General features: G+C 33.4%; 1 protein-coding gene across 1 annotated transcript in view; it reads right to left on the bottom strand.

Annotated features, from left to right (window-relative positions):
* LOC126885565 (tetraspanin-9-like) overlaps window positions 1-13,087 on the bottom strand; it is a 172,877-nt gene extending 159,790 nt beyond the window's left edge. The window contains exon 1 of the mRNA XM_050652157.1: window positions 12,864-13,087. The gene's annotated coding sequence lies outside the window, so the exon portion shown is untranslated. The remainder of the gene's footprint in view (window positions 1-12,863) is intronic.
* Between the last annotated feature and the right edge of the window lie 2,935 nt (window positions 13,088-16,022).

Here is a 16,022-nt window from a genome sequence, read left to right on the forward strand (position 1 = left end):
AGTATTTCCACGTTAGAATGAATGCAAAAGGTTAAATTGTGACTAGTTGAAGAAAAAATGTGGTAATATTTACGTTTTGCTTAGTACATGAAACTTAGTATATGTAATGTTTTGCATTCCATTCTAACGTGAAAATACTTCGTTCTAGGCACTGAAGATGATCTGATCTAGATCGAAAACGTTTTGCGAATCCTTTTGGATGACTTTTAATGGTTTTTAATAAACTTTTTTATACCATTGTACAAACGAAGTTTTTACTTCTGTATGAAATTTCTTTTACTGTTTTAGATATTTATTGAAGCTGAAAATAATGGGAATTTAGATCCATACACAATTCAGTCAGATTTGGATTTTACAGTAAAGTGCATTCCACCAAATTACTATTATAGATATTTATACATATCTGATGGAGTCTCACAGTTACTAGTCTAAGCAGCAGATGAAAGCATACAAAAGCCTTCAGGAACATAAATATTTTACAGCTGGATTTGTTTTTAAAGTTGGAGTAAAGTTGGAAGTCACGAGCAACAACTTCATAAGTATCTACAAGAATAATGAGGAAATCCAGCTCCGCGATACTACTGGGCAAACTAGAAGATTGAAGAGGACAAAGCCTTTTGAACTAGTTTGAGTGATAGGTGATAATGAAAAGCAGAGCATAGTGCTTGTGTGCCTGTGTATGATATAATAGTGCACGATCTTGTTAAATTAGATAAGAGACGCTATGGGGTAAGCTCTTCATTTTAAGGAACAGTAGTAATTTAGGTTAAATTAAAATTGCTCATTGGTCAGTTAGTGACCACATTGTAATGTACAATTCAATGCAATGAATCATCATAGTAGTGATGATTATGGAAAAAAATATATGACAAGATTTTGTGCAATAAAAATGTTTATATTTATCAAAGATCTATTATTTGGTATGAAGCTAGGACAATAAGAAGAACAAAAAATGAACACTGGGAACAGTTTACAAAAAGGATGGAAAGCGACTTCTACGGAACACAAAAACAAATATGGAGATTCATAAGAAACCAACGGAAAGAAATGGCAGAATTGAAGGAATACAATAACATACCAGCAAACGAATGGGAAAGATACTTGACGGAACTGTTTAAAGGAAAGGAAAATCATAATCAAAATAATAACCTACCTGAATTAAGACACGAAATTGAAATCAGTTTTCAGGAAGTAGGGGTAGCCATAAATTCACTCAAAAATAGGAAGTCACCAGGACCAGACGGAATAACCAACGAGCTTCTAAAATACGGAGGAGAAAGTATAACCCTAGAGATGACAAAACTTATACAAAAACTAATATTGCACTGCAAGATACCAGACGCATGGAGAAACAGCATAATGATACCAATGTTCAAAAAAGGAGACAAAGAAGACCCCAACAATTATAGAGGTATAAATCTACTAAACACCGCACTTAAGCTAACCACAAAAGTCCTAACCAACAAAATCAATAAACTAACAACTTTATCAGATGAACAACAAGGATTCAGATCCGGAAGATCCTGCGTAGACGCCGTATTTGTACTGAGGCAAATCACAGAAAAGGCCATTGAGTACAATAAACCAGCATATATATGTTTTATAGACCTGACAAAGGTTTTCGATCACATCCAAGTCGATGACGTCTTACATTTACTGTATAGAAGAAACATACCAATCAATATTATACAAACCATCGAAAAGATCTACTTTCATAATCGAATAAAGGCAAAGATAAATGGAAAACTAACGCAGTTTATACCAGTACAAAGTGGAGTCAGACAAGGAGACTCGTTAAGCCCATTGCTCTTTAGTATAATAATGGACGAAATAATAGAAGCAGTAAGTAAAGGTCATGGCTACAGAATGGGGAACAAAGAAATCAAAATATTATGTTATGCAGACGACGCCGCATTAATCGCCGAGACAGAAGACGATCTCCAAAGATTTACAAACATATTCAATACAACAGCCAAGAAATACAATATGATAATATCAGCAGAAAAAACCAAATGTATGACAACATCTAAATACCCACTACGATGTAAAATCGAAATTGATGGGAAAATAATAAAGCAGGAAGCAAGGTTTAGATATCTGGGAATAGATATAACCAGTTAAGGAGATGTTGAAGAGGAAGTACGACAACAAAGCTTAAAAGCAAGTAAAGCGGCGGGATCTCTTAATGATACAATCTGGAAGAACAAACACCTAACACAAGACACAAAAGCAAGAATCTATAAAGAAGCATCTATAAATAGACCTATATTGACATACACGGCGGAGACAAGACCTGACACATCTAAAACGAGACGACTACTAGAAACAACAGAGATAAAAATACTCCGACGAATATCAGGGAAAAGTCTGTTGGATAAGGAGAGAAGCGAAAACATAAGAAGATCATGCAATGTAAAAGTCATAAATGGATGGGTGACAAAACGGAAATAGGAGTGGAACGAACACATTAGTAGAATGGCAGAGGATAGGATAGTACGAATAGCACGAGATAAGACACCAAATGGACGAAGAAGTATTGGCAGACCAAGAAAAAGATAGTGCGATAACTTAAGCAATTTAGGAGGCTAATATTGAAGAAGAAACAGGCTTTAAAGCCTACATACAAGAAGGAAGAAGAAGAAGAAGATTATTTATTTCCATTCTTAGATTATTCTTTCCAGTATTAGATTAAACAGAATAGTTTATAGTGACTTTTCTTGTAATCATTTCTTTGTTTCAAAAGTATTTGATTATCCTTCCATGCTACTTCGTGAATATTATATTTATGATTTATGAGTCAATGGTGAGTATCCGAGATATAACTTACTCCAATTGATTATGCAGGGAAAGATTCAAGGAAAGAGAAGCATAGGAAGACGCAGAATATCGTGGCTGCGCAACCTGAGAGAATGGTACGGATGTAATGAACTTTTTAATGTTCGTTGCTTTTTAATTGCTTCGTATTCGTATTTTTACGGCCAGATGGCGCTAGCCACCCATTACCATCACTTTGGCTGCAATATTTGGGAAAACCTTTCGATGCGATTTGATTGGATTAAGGAGAACAGTGCCTACGTTCCTTCTGATGACGCTCCAATAAGAGCAGAAAACTGCAGTTAAAGGGACTGGCTGCACTCCTTATTCTAATTAAAAAGTAAGATTGTTTTTCCTTCGTATTGCAGCCGAATAAAAATGGTACACATTTTTATTTTAACTTTTTAATGATGTAATGAAATGAACTTTTCAGAACAGCCGTCTATAAACTCTAAATTCCGAATAGCTATGATGATTGCCGGCCTCCGTCACGGGATGGCACTTGAAGAAGAAGAAGAAGATGGTAATTTTCCATCGGGCTACCACAGGTAGCCCGTTTGCTATTCCTTTTTGTGTATCATATATTATATTGCCGATGTCCCTGTATAGGCCAGGGTAATAAGACAAAAATATACCCTGTTCGTGACACTTCAACAGCCAGGGTACTGAAGCGTTTTTCCGACAGGTAATATCTGTAAGAATGCGGAATATCTACAAGCATACGTTTGGTGGAAAAGATATTATCACTATAATTAATTAAGCGAAACCGCCTGCAGTGGGCAGGACCTGTAGCCCGGGCCCCTGAATCGAACATGATAAAAAAGATTCTAACAGCGCAACCCGTGGAAATGAGAAGACGGGGTAGACCAAAGCTGAGGTGGATGGACGGGGTAACACAGGATGCCGAAAAGATCCGAGTCGGCAACTGGAAAATGCAAGCAAGGGACAGAACAGAATGGCGTAGAAAGCTTGAGAAGGTCGAGGCCCTCTAAGGGCTGTAGCACCAAGATGATGATGAATATCTGTAAGAACAAATTGTAACTATTTCCTGCGTAGGATCTGGCGGCCATTTTTATTTAAAAACAATTTAGTGTCAAAAACGTCCTTTTTCCGTTTTTTTCAAATTAATGGAAAACAGTAAGACTTATGGTTTTCTTAGTACAGATATCTTCGAGAGAGTGGAAAAACCTTTAAAGTGGCGTATTACAAAGTTTAATACACACATTTATTGTTAATATAATCGCGAAAAAGGTCGAAATTTCAAAAAAAAATTAATTTCGCAATAACTATTGTAAAAGTAAGTACAGAGCTGTGAAATTTTTGTCAAAAGAAAGTTCTTTGGTGCTTAATATGTGACAAAAATTTCAAATCGATTCATTCAATTGGTCAAACTAACGTCAGAACGTGTATGTATCGATCTGTAAATTGGTGCCGAAATTTGTAATTATTACTGTAAATACTAGTTATCAAAATTAGTTTTCGCTCAAATAGTGACTAATAACAATTGTGTTACATGTTAATCATCAAGAAAAAGCTGTAACTTCGGTCAGTAAGAGATGTTTTACTTAATAATCTTCCAACTTAAACAGAAACAGATTCAGTGTCCAGTGTGAAACTGCAGTGATGTATCCAAGGTTATCACTTGTGTGCAGATGCAGTGATGTATCCAAGGTTATCACTTATTTCCAAACATCCAAAGAGTGAATATAAACAAATTCAAGTTGCTTTTGACTACATGAGTAACAATTTAAATCAATGTTCCCCCACTGTTAGCAACACCATGTCTGGATCCAATTCTTCCAGTTTCTTATCTTACTAGTTCATATGCAACTGCTACTATGACTAAACAACGTCCGAAATATCCCAAGAAGACCGAAGCAATTTTATAATTAGTTGTACGTCTCTATAGTATCCAATGATTGTATGTATATCCAATTTTTTTTTCTTCATAATCTTTACCTAATGTTATTTAAGATTTAGAAATTAACTGTTATAATATTTAGTTTTAAGTCCTTATTGTAATTAATTATTGTATAACCAATATTGTTTGTCAATGTCCATTGCTGCCGAGACACATAAATTTAAATAAATAAAAAAAAGATTCATTCAATTGTTTAAATTTTATTCAAATTTATTATCCCAGAGAGCTTCTTTGCAATAACATAAGTCAGACAAAAATAATGTTAGAACCATTCTACAGGTGTCAAATGAAAGAGCATGAACTAAACTTTCAAATTGGTTTAAAAAAGTGAATAAAAATGCATTTATTAGTAATAAATAATTACGCAAAAGTATCGTCAATTTTTCTTTTTTTGAATCCTTTAAACTTTTTGAATAACTTTTTTCAAAAAAAATCTATTTTTTACCGTTTTTTAGGTGCATATCTACCAAGTAATGTTATTTATATGATAATAATTGATGAAAAATTGTAATAAATATATGTAGGTATATAATTTATTATATAAAAAAATAAAAAGTTTATAAGGAAAAATTGAACATACTTTTGCGTAATTATTTATTACTAATAAATGCATTTTTATTAACTTTTTTAAACCAATTTGAAAGTTTAGTTCATGCTCTGTTATTTGACAACTGTAGAATGGTTCTAACATTATTTTTTTCTGACTTATCTTATTGCAAAAAAAGCTCTCTGGGATAAACAATTTGAATAACATTTAAACAATTGAATGAATCGCTTAGAAATTTTTGTCACATATTAAGCACCATTTCAAATTTCAAAGCTCTGTACTTATTTTTACAATAGTTATTGCGAAATTAATTTTTTTGAAATTTCGATCTTTTTTCGCAATTATATTAGCAATAAATGAGTGTATTAAACTTTGTAATACGCCATTTTAAAGCTTTTTCCATTCTCTCGAAGATGTTTGTACAAAGAATACCATGTCTTACCGTTGATTGAAATATTAAACGGTCTTACTGTTTTCCATTAATTTGCAAAAAAAGGAAAAAAAGGCCGTTTTTTGACACTAAATTGTTTATAATTAAAAATGGCCGCCAAATCCTACGCAGGAAATAGTTACCAGTGGCGGCTCGTGATTTTTACAATAGGGGAGGCTATACCTAACTGTAAAATATCTAGACAAATTTGCACTAGCAAAAAAATACGCCAAAAAATGTAATTTAAGGCCCCATCTTTTGACCATTTTTATTTACATTTCATAATATCATCCTAATTCATAATTTCATGATATCATCATTTTAAAAATAGTTAGTCTAATAGTAAAAGTTTAATACCAAAGTTTGTGTCGTTTATTTGTTAACAATTCCATCTATTTGTAAATAGATACCTATGCATATCAAAATAAATACAGATTTGAAGTTTTGCAGTCCATACATAATGAAGCTTCAAATTTTTTAAGATACTCAACTGAATTTTTTTAATTCTAAACGCGGCCTACTGCGAATTCAAAAACACGATAAATTACCTATATTTTGCTTTGAGTTAGAGATATCGGAAAAAGTTATTTGAGCAAGTTGTTCCAAATATTATTATAATCCCACATACCAAATTTCATAACAAAATTCGCACTTTTAGATTTTTCATTATTTTTAGTCAGGACCCTAAAATTCGTTGTCCCGAGACGCACCCAACCACCCAACGGAGCTGAGAAGCTACACTGCCTCCCTTGGTGTATCTCCGGGCAGCGTGTGATGGCGCCGTAGATGCCACTGTTAGGAGACCGGCTCTCCTTAAACGCCTGCTGCGCTGCACGGAGCATTAACAACGGAGAATGCTGGCCTTCTCGGCTCCGTTCGTGCATCTCGGGATAACCCAGGGTCCTGCCTACAATAATATTATGTAATAAAACTGAGACGCGATCATGCGTTCTAATGCTAATGCTCCGTACGTATGGATAATTAGTGATAATATGGAATTTACACGTTTTATAATAGTGAGAGTAATTGTTGTTTTCGCGATTCATGATAAACAAAACAGTATAGAGTGTGTAAAAAATTTATGGGGAGGCTGAGCCTCCCTTGCCTCCTCTGACGAGCCGCCACTGATAGTTACAATTCGTTCTTACAGGTATTTTTCTTCGAAAAACCGCTTCACTACCCTGGCTGTTGAAGTGTCATCGAAAAAAACTTATTACCCTGGACTAGTAACCTCAACCTCCGACACACGCTGATCAAGCAAAAGCAACTGAAAATTTTCAGAATCATATCGACCTATCGACCAACAACAATAGCTGATGAATGGAAAATAATAGCATACACAATACACATACACCATACCTATACAAGATCATATTGAAACCAATCTAGACGTATGCAAACGCAGAAACGTTGCAAACAAAAATGTTCACAATGATAACTGGTGCCCCTTTGTATATCTCAAACCAAACTCTTAGTTGGGTGGGATCTAGACATAACATGTATGTTAGTATGTATGTATGTAAGCGAAGTGATAATATTTTGTACAAATAAATATCTTTTACAGATCGCGCCAAAAATCATAATAAGAGAACTAAACAACCGTAGAAAGAAGATTTACCAACTATGTCTATATGCCCAGAGATTTACAGTACCTAAAAATATTGATGGATGGTACCTGAGTCAAACTTTCCTCGATTTTTCTTTGTTTGATTCTAAAGAATATAATTTGTATACCCGTGCAATCAAACTAAGAGAGTCATTAATATTCAGCTCAGTGGGGTGCTATTCTTCAAGGTGTGAAATTCTATCAAGGAATCTATACTCCATCTAATTTACTTACCGTTGCACGTCATCCGCGTCATAGCCCGTGACGTCACATGATACCAACACGAAATATTTAAACGGTAGGTGTGTTCTTTTTTAGAATCATTTTGCCGAGTACACTGGAATTACAGCCACTAGACATATTTTATTATATACGCGTAGAAATAATATTTTAAGATATCTATTAATGTTAACTTAAAGATATACACAATAAATCGAAATGAATAACCATTTTCATTTCGTTTCCACACGAAACTACAGCCGCATCATTATTCTAGTTCAATCAGAGAGTGCAGCAAACACCTCTACCGGTTTCGAAACTTGTTAGTCTTTCATCAGGATGCACATATGCTGCTCTCTCTGATCCAACCAAAACAAACCCCGGCGTGCAGTCACAGATTGCAACGAACGAAATGGCAGGGATGCCCTAGCGGTAACTGCTAGTAAAAGACTAAGTTTTCAATCTAATAGCATATAAAACAACACCAAAAAATGTTGTTCCACATCCTACCAGACTCAAAACAATGGGAATCTTCTCTCGTAGAAGCCTCGGAGGTGTTACCAGATAAGGTTCCCATTGTTTTCAGTCTAGTAGGATGTGGAACAACATTCTTTGGTGTTGTTTTATGTGCTATTAGATTGAAAACTTTTAGTTAAAATGAAAATTAGTCTTTTGCTAGCAGTTGCCGCTAGGGCATCCCTGCCATTTCGTTCGTTGCAATCCGTGACTGCACGTCGGGGTTTGTCCTAGTTGGGTCAGAGAGAGCAGCATATGTGCCTCCTGATGAGAGACTAACAAGTTTCGAAACCGGTAGAGGTGCTTGCTGCACTCTCTTATTGAACTGGAATAATGATGAGGCTGTAGTTTAGTATTGCAACGAAATTGAAAATGGTTATTCATTTTGATTTACACGTTTACTCTGATTGGAGTACGAAGGAAAGCATTTTCGTTGAAACTTTACCGCGCTGAGCAGATGGGACGTGAATTATAAATTGTAAAATTCCCTCATCTTCCTTAGTCTCAGCATCCGTTATTGCTTGCAAATAATTTGGCATATTTTGGCATAAATTGGTAACGTTTATTTGACAGTTGCGGTGATGACACTTCATATTTGTTTTTATTCTTTACTATAAGTATTTGTTTTATTATATTTACTGTTTTTATTATTTACTTTAACGTAAGATTATAACTTAATTCTGGTTTTCTATTTCTAATGTTTTTATTTATTTATATTGGATATTAATTTGGTTTGTTGTATAATGTGTAGCTTCGCAATAATTATGTGATATATTTGATTTAAAATGAATTTAAGAATTTTTTGTAATGGGGTAACAATGTCAACTTAGATCTCTGACGTAGATAATGACGTGCAACGGTAAGTATATTAGACGAACTGTACCTGTTTTATGGAATTATCCCCTATTTACAGTTGAGTCCGCGGGTCTTTACCCGTGCGTCATTAATACCTGGCGAGAGAAAACACTAACTTTTTATCTAGCATCATTCTCTTCCACGCATGAAACTCATGGCAAACTAGCTGCCGTTTGTTATTAAGTAAAAACACATGTTATTTTTATGAACCATCTAGACTCAGTGCATTGAAAAGAGATAGGTACAAAAAAAGACGATTCGGTATGTTTTCATATTTTAAGCACAATTTGTTTGACGTTTCTGCTTTGTTTACTTTTGTGGCTGTCAGTCAGTTAAATTTTTTGCTGTTTTTGTCGAATTTTTGCGTTTTGAAGTTTCTTTATATTACACAAACAGCTGTTTTCACAACTAATTTTATATTGGGCTTTGAAATTTTAAGGTAAGCAATTATATTTTGGCAAATAATATTATACAAAGCTAACGTCATTCACACAGTAAAGAAATGACTGTGTTCAGGTTTCCGTCAAAGTGAATAAAATAACAAAAATAAAATATGTCATTGCATTTTTTTATAAATTGTTTATTTATTTATTAATCAATAATAATAAAAGAATTTATTAAGCTACTTCAAATGTAGCTGTAATTCTGCACAAAAATTTTGAAGCAAAACTTACATTTGACATTCTATATATTTGATAACGTCAAATTTTATAATAAAACCCGTAATCGGAACAGTAGCCACTTTCTGTCAGTTGCTGCGTGAAATAGATTTCAGACTTATTTCGTATGCTTTAAATGACGACGCACGGGTAAAGACTCGCGGACTCAACTGTATTTAAGTACACATTACCAATAATAGTAGCCCGCTGAGTAGGATATTAAAATTAATGACTCTTAGTTTGATTGCAGAACTATAATGCATGATATGTTTTTTTATATTTAGAATATTAGAACAAAAATTATTAAATAAATTTAAACCAAAAAGGCTAGTATATCAGGATTTTATTTTTATTTCGTCCCGCTCCCGTTCTTCAAAGTTTTAATTGTGTCATTTAATGTTTTATTATTTATTGCCTTCCGTATTTTTAATGGTTTTATTGATACCAGGATAATAAGTGAGCGGTTTATAAACCCCCATAAGCAGATGTGGTTATTTCTACTGCACCAAACCTTTTTTGTTCGGTTGTATAATATATTTTTCAAAGCTCAAAATGTATTTTTTTATTTTTCCAAGTGGATCGTTAATTATTGTTATCAATAAATAAATTAAATAAAATTTCACCGAATCGCTTCGAATTAAATTTTTTAGACGTAGTATTTCTCATCGAAATATTTCTCTTGGTATTTTTTTTTTTCGAAAAATGCTTTAAATGGGTACCTACAAGTAAATACTTCGAACGTTTAAAGAATAAAAAAAGAATGTGTGTGTACTTTGTACGCACGTAAGAAGATATTCTTCTATTATATAATAGGTAATTTAAACGAAGTAAATATACTTAAAAGGTTATTTGTACTTATTTTATTTAAAAATCAAACTAACTTTCTTATCTACCACTTTCAAAAAAGAAGAATATCTTCAAAAATTATATAATAATATACTTACAATCATAAAATCTATAAAAAAAAATAAAAAATAATAACTTGCTTGGGGCTCGAACCCACTTCACGTCTACCGCGCCGTACGAAAGTTGACGGCGTTTCAAACTGCACCACATTCGCGTGTACGTCATGTGGGAATATACACAAACTAAACGTTTACACCATAAATTTATATGAATTTAATAAAATTATTAGTTTGATTTTTGTCGAAATAAAATACAACAAAATATAGAGTAAGAAAACGATATATGAGATGAAGATTTGTAGGAAGTTTGTTCGTAATCAGATTATGTAAATTAAAGCATTGCCTACTAATCGGTAACTACATTATTTTGTTTACATTTTCCAAATAGATAGGTATTGAAACTATTAGTTAGGTAAAAAACCTATACAGAAGTAAAAACTTCAAATTGTATTTTGGTATAAAATAGTTTATTTAAAACTTCTAAAAGTCATCCACATGGATTGCAATCCATGTGGATGACTTTTAGAAGTTTTAAATAAACTATTTTATACCAAAATACAATTTGAAGTTTTTACTTCTGTATAGGTTTTTTAAACTATGGTATACAGCCAACTATTGGGATTTTTCCATTGATTTTATTAGTTAGGTATTTCCAACTGAAACATTTAGAATTACGTACCTGCGGCTTTTCAAAACTATTTAAAAAGTCACTATAATTATAAATTTGATTTTATTTCTGTAAACATATCAATAAAAACTAATATTATACAATATTTTTGTTTTGTTGTTCTGAAGCTATTTCCTTGTGGCATTTTTATGATTAATTATTTATATGGGAAATAAGCCACAATTAAAATGAAAAAAATAATTTTATTAACGTTTCGACGCCCAAATCGGGTGCCGTTGTCAAAATACAAAATATTACTAAATAAACAAAAATGTTGTTGCTAAGCAAAAAAATTCTTCTAATAATTTATTTAATCTAACTCCGCTATATTGGCAATTTAGACATATATTATACATTTTAAAGTAGAAGACTTTAAAATGATATTGCCAATATTTATGAGTTGCGTTCCTGGGACGACTTACTGAAAGATAGTTCATTCGATTACATGAAATCAACCCCAACTCAAGAATATCCGTCACAAAAAAATTATAGCATGTGAGCTGTCTTTAAAAAGACAACCAAATGCAACGACAGTAAAATTCTCGCGTTAGAGACTTCATAGTAAATCACAAGGGAAAACCAGGAAAAACCTGTGATACTATCCCGACATCGTAAGTATTTGGTCTTACATTTAATTTACTCTCAAAAAATAATACCAAATTCTGACTTGTAACATGTTTAAATTATAAATAATATTAATAATACTAGATATATAAGTAATACTAAAATATAAAATATGTATCAGCTCGATGTTATTGACTTACTAATCTTGGTATTTTCTTTCTGTTGACTTCCTCTTTCAGTATGGGCAACCACATCCTACTGCATTCTACCGAGGAATTTGCGACACAATTGGTTTCATTTAGCAGAAATTAAATAATAAAATTATTTTTTTCATTTTAATTGTGGCTTATTTCCCATATAAATAATTAATCATAATATTTTTGTTTACCGATAACCTCCATATTGAACAATTATTGACAGATCATTTCAAAATTTCAACACCCAATCAGAGCCCGTATAACCACTAATACCATACTGTCGGTGTGCGCATGCGCGGGGATCAATCAAATTTTACCCTCAATCGATTCGCCGCTAAAGAAGAATATCTTCAAAAACCTTTTGTAGAATTAAAATTTATTTCGAAATTTTTTAGAATAAAAAATTCCCAAAAATCACTAACTGGGTAACGCATTTTCTCAACAAAAAATTACAAATAACTCGAAAAAGAAGCATTTTTCGAAAAATTAAAAGTAGAGAAAATCAGTTTTTATTATAAGAGACATTTGTTATTTTTTAATAACAATTTCCGGCCCACTTGGACAAATAAAAAAAATTATTTTGAAAATTATAAAATATATAATTGAATAAAAAAGGTGCGGTGGTTCAGTGTGGAAATGAAAAAAAATAGTCAGTACATTCCTACCGCTGAACTAGGATTTAAGTTTATTTTTATTATTAAATTAGTACCTACATAGTTTAATATTAATTATTGTTCTAAATTATATTGTAGATATTCTAACAGTATACAAATCCTTTTGTTTAAAAAGCGCGAAATTCTAAAACGTTATTACACACAAAAAATTTGTAAATAATAATAAAATTCAGTTTACTGTGCAATAAACATTCTTTATAGTTGTAGCCAGTCATAATAAATCAACCAATAATAAATATATTGTCCATAAAAACTCATAAACAATAATATAGCACATAAACGCACTTACCTGATTGTGACAAATTCCTACAAAAGCTGCTTTTTCAAATTCAAAACACATGTGGGTCCAATCCGGGTAACAGGGTCAAGATCGAGTCATTCATTTATTGGAACATTTCGATTACAAGAATCAATATCTAACCTTCGTATCGCGAAATTCGGAGCGGCGAAAATACAAAAACAAACACTTGCCGCCAACTCAGGATTCGAACATGAACTGTTGATTCGTTTGAATTTCCTACTTCCATGTTTTGAACGTCCCGAACAAGACGCGTTCGGTAGAGGTCGGTAATCATCGAGCATGTGCTTGATGGTACCTAGACGTGTATGGGAATGGGCGAAGGGGTTTGAATAAATAAACATTTATAAGAATATATTGTAAGAAACAAACGAAATAAAAAAAATTAACAATCAAGTCGCAACGAATCTCAAGAGCTTATATCTAAATATCTTCACAAAGAAGACATAGCTATACCTACAAGAAGCTCATCAGAATAAAGTAGAAACATATTGCCAATAAAACGAGAATTATTGGGGGTTTAGTAAAGGGAAATTCGACCATCCTTAAATCATCTAGAAGCTTAAAAAAATTTAATTAGTCCAGGACCGGATTTAAGGAGGGGCAGGCTGGGCAGCTGCGCGGAGCCCCCACATTCCGGGGGGCCACACAAAGCCCCAAACTTAAAAAAATCAGCACATTATTCACATAGAATAATTTTTGTCAATCAATTAACTATAATATTTCATTAGGTATATGGAAGGTTTCTCTCCTATTAAAAATGTATTTTTGGCAAATTACGGTCATAAAGCAGAAGATATATAACAATAAAACACTGAAAACGTTTGTTTTCTATACTTCCACAAAATTTTGTTTGTTTAAAAAACAAACGTTTTCAGTGTTTTATTGTTATATAAAATGAACTTCCATCAAGTAACGGTCGAAACCATCAATTATCAGAAGATATATTTAATTCTTTAATGACATTCTTGCAAGAAGATGATATCGATTTGAAAAACTGCATGGGACAGTCCTACGACAATGCGTCAGTTATGAGTGAAAAATACAATGGTTTTCAGCTAAAATTTATATAACATAATATCTTGGCGTTGTAGATTCCATGTGTCGCCCACTATCTAAATTTAGTTGCTAAAGCTGCAGCTAAGTGGTGTCCTGCTACCATAGAATTCTTTGATTTCTTGGAAGGACTGTATGAACCCTATGTACTTTTCACTTCCTCTACATATAGATACAACTTGTTAATCGAATGTTTAAAAACGTCTTTAAGCGAGAGCAACGCCGACCATGGCAGAAATATTATTGTTCCTAAAAAGAGTAAATACTACTATTAGATGGTCGTCTAGAAGTGATGCCGCAAAAGAACCAGTTAAAGGTTATAATCAGATTAAAGGAGCATTATCCAAAATTTCAAAAGACGATGGGCAAAAATTTGAAACTCGTTGCGATACAAATGGTTTGTATAATCGAGTATGTTTACTGAAAACAGGAATATTTGCAATATTTTGGAATGAAATCTTAGAGAGAACAAACCGCACAAGTCGTATTCTCCAAGATCCAAATATTGACCGTAATTCAGGAGTCATCATCATCATCATCATCCAACCAATTCACGTCCACTGCTGGACATAGGTCTCCCCCAATTGTTTCCACACTTCACGGTTCTGTGCTGATTTTTGCCAGTTTTTACTAATCCGCCTGATATCATCTGTCCATCGTGTAGGCGGCCTTCCTCTACTTCGTTTATCTTCTCTTGGTCTCCACTCCATCAGCTTTCGTGCCCATCTTGAATCTTTCAGCCTGGCGACGTGTCCTGCCCAGTTCCATTTGAGCCTGGTGATACGTTCTACAACATCTGCGATACCGGTTGTTTGTCTGAGATCTTCATTTCTTATTTTATCCCGTAGAGTTACGCCCAGCATGGATCTTTCCATGCGCCTTTGAGCAACCCGCATTTTCGACGCTGTTGCCTTGGTTAGAGTCAGTGTCTCTGCCCCGTATGTCATTACCGGTAGCACACATTGGTCAAACACTTGTCTTTTTAAACCGATCGGTATACTGCTCCTAAATATGTCTCTAGAGCTCCGTAGGCTGCCCAAGCAAGAGTTAATCTTCTTTTTATTTCGCATGTTTGGTTATCTCTGCCAATTCTAATTTCATGACCCAAGTAAATGTACTTTTCCACTAGTTCCACTTCTTGTTCGTGGCGGTTCAGGAGTGGCGGCACTTAAATCAATTAAAAAATTTATATTCTTTTAAGGAATATTTCAGAGACTGAAATGACAACATCTGAGAAATTTAGGACTCAAAATTTTATAGCCATTATCTTATTCTTCTTTAGGTGCCGTGTCTGTATTCAGACGTTGGCCGTCATCATGTGGTGCAGCCACACCATTGTCTAATATTACGCAGCCATGAAAGTTTCTTTCGACCAATTCATCTCTTTCCCTCCACTTTTCCTTGTATTATAAGGCGAAGCAGATTAATTATATGGCCGAAGTATTCTGTTTTTCTCCTCTTTATGATGCTTATGAGCAGACGTTCTGAGTTCAGCATTTGAAGAACATCTTCATTGGAAGTGTGCGAAACCCACGATATCTTTAGAATTCGTCGATAGCACCACAATTCGAATGCTTCTATTTTGTTTAGCATTGTGGTTTTTAACGTCCATGTCTCACAACCATACAATAGGATAGACCACACATAACATTTCAGCACCTTCTTTCGAATATTCATCGACAGGTTTCTGTTACATAAAACTGGTTTCCAGGTCATAAAAGCCTTCCGTGATATTTCGATCCTAGTTATTATCTCTTCATCAGAGTCACAATTTACATTTAACCAGCTGCCAAGATACTAGAAATGATTTACCCGTTCTAACTCCTCTCCATCAAGAGAAAGCTGACCTTGATCTATATTAATCTTTCCAACTGCCATCCACTTTGTCTTTGAAATGTTGATTTTAAGGCCTCTCCGATAACTTGCTTCACTGACTAGATTTAGTAGTGTCTGAAGATCTTGTAAATTTTCAGCAAGAAGCCATTATAGATCACTTCATTTCCTCTTCAAGTCATAGGCTTTCAGCATATGAATCCATTCATTCCAATTTTGGATTTTTACATTATTTGGAAAATTTAACTCCCAATGAAATTG

Source organism: Diabrotica virgifera, chromosome 1 (genome assembly GCF_917563875.1).
Source record: "Diabrotica virgifera virgifera chromosome 1, PGI_DIABVI_V3a".
Lineage (NCBI taxonomy): Eukaryota > Metazoa > Arthropoda > Insecta > Coleoptera > Chrysomelidae > Diabrotica > Diabrotica virgifera.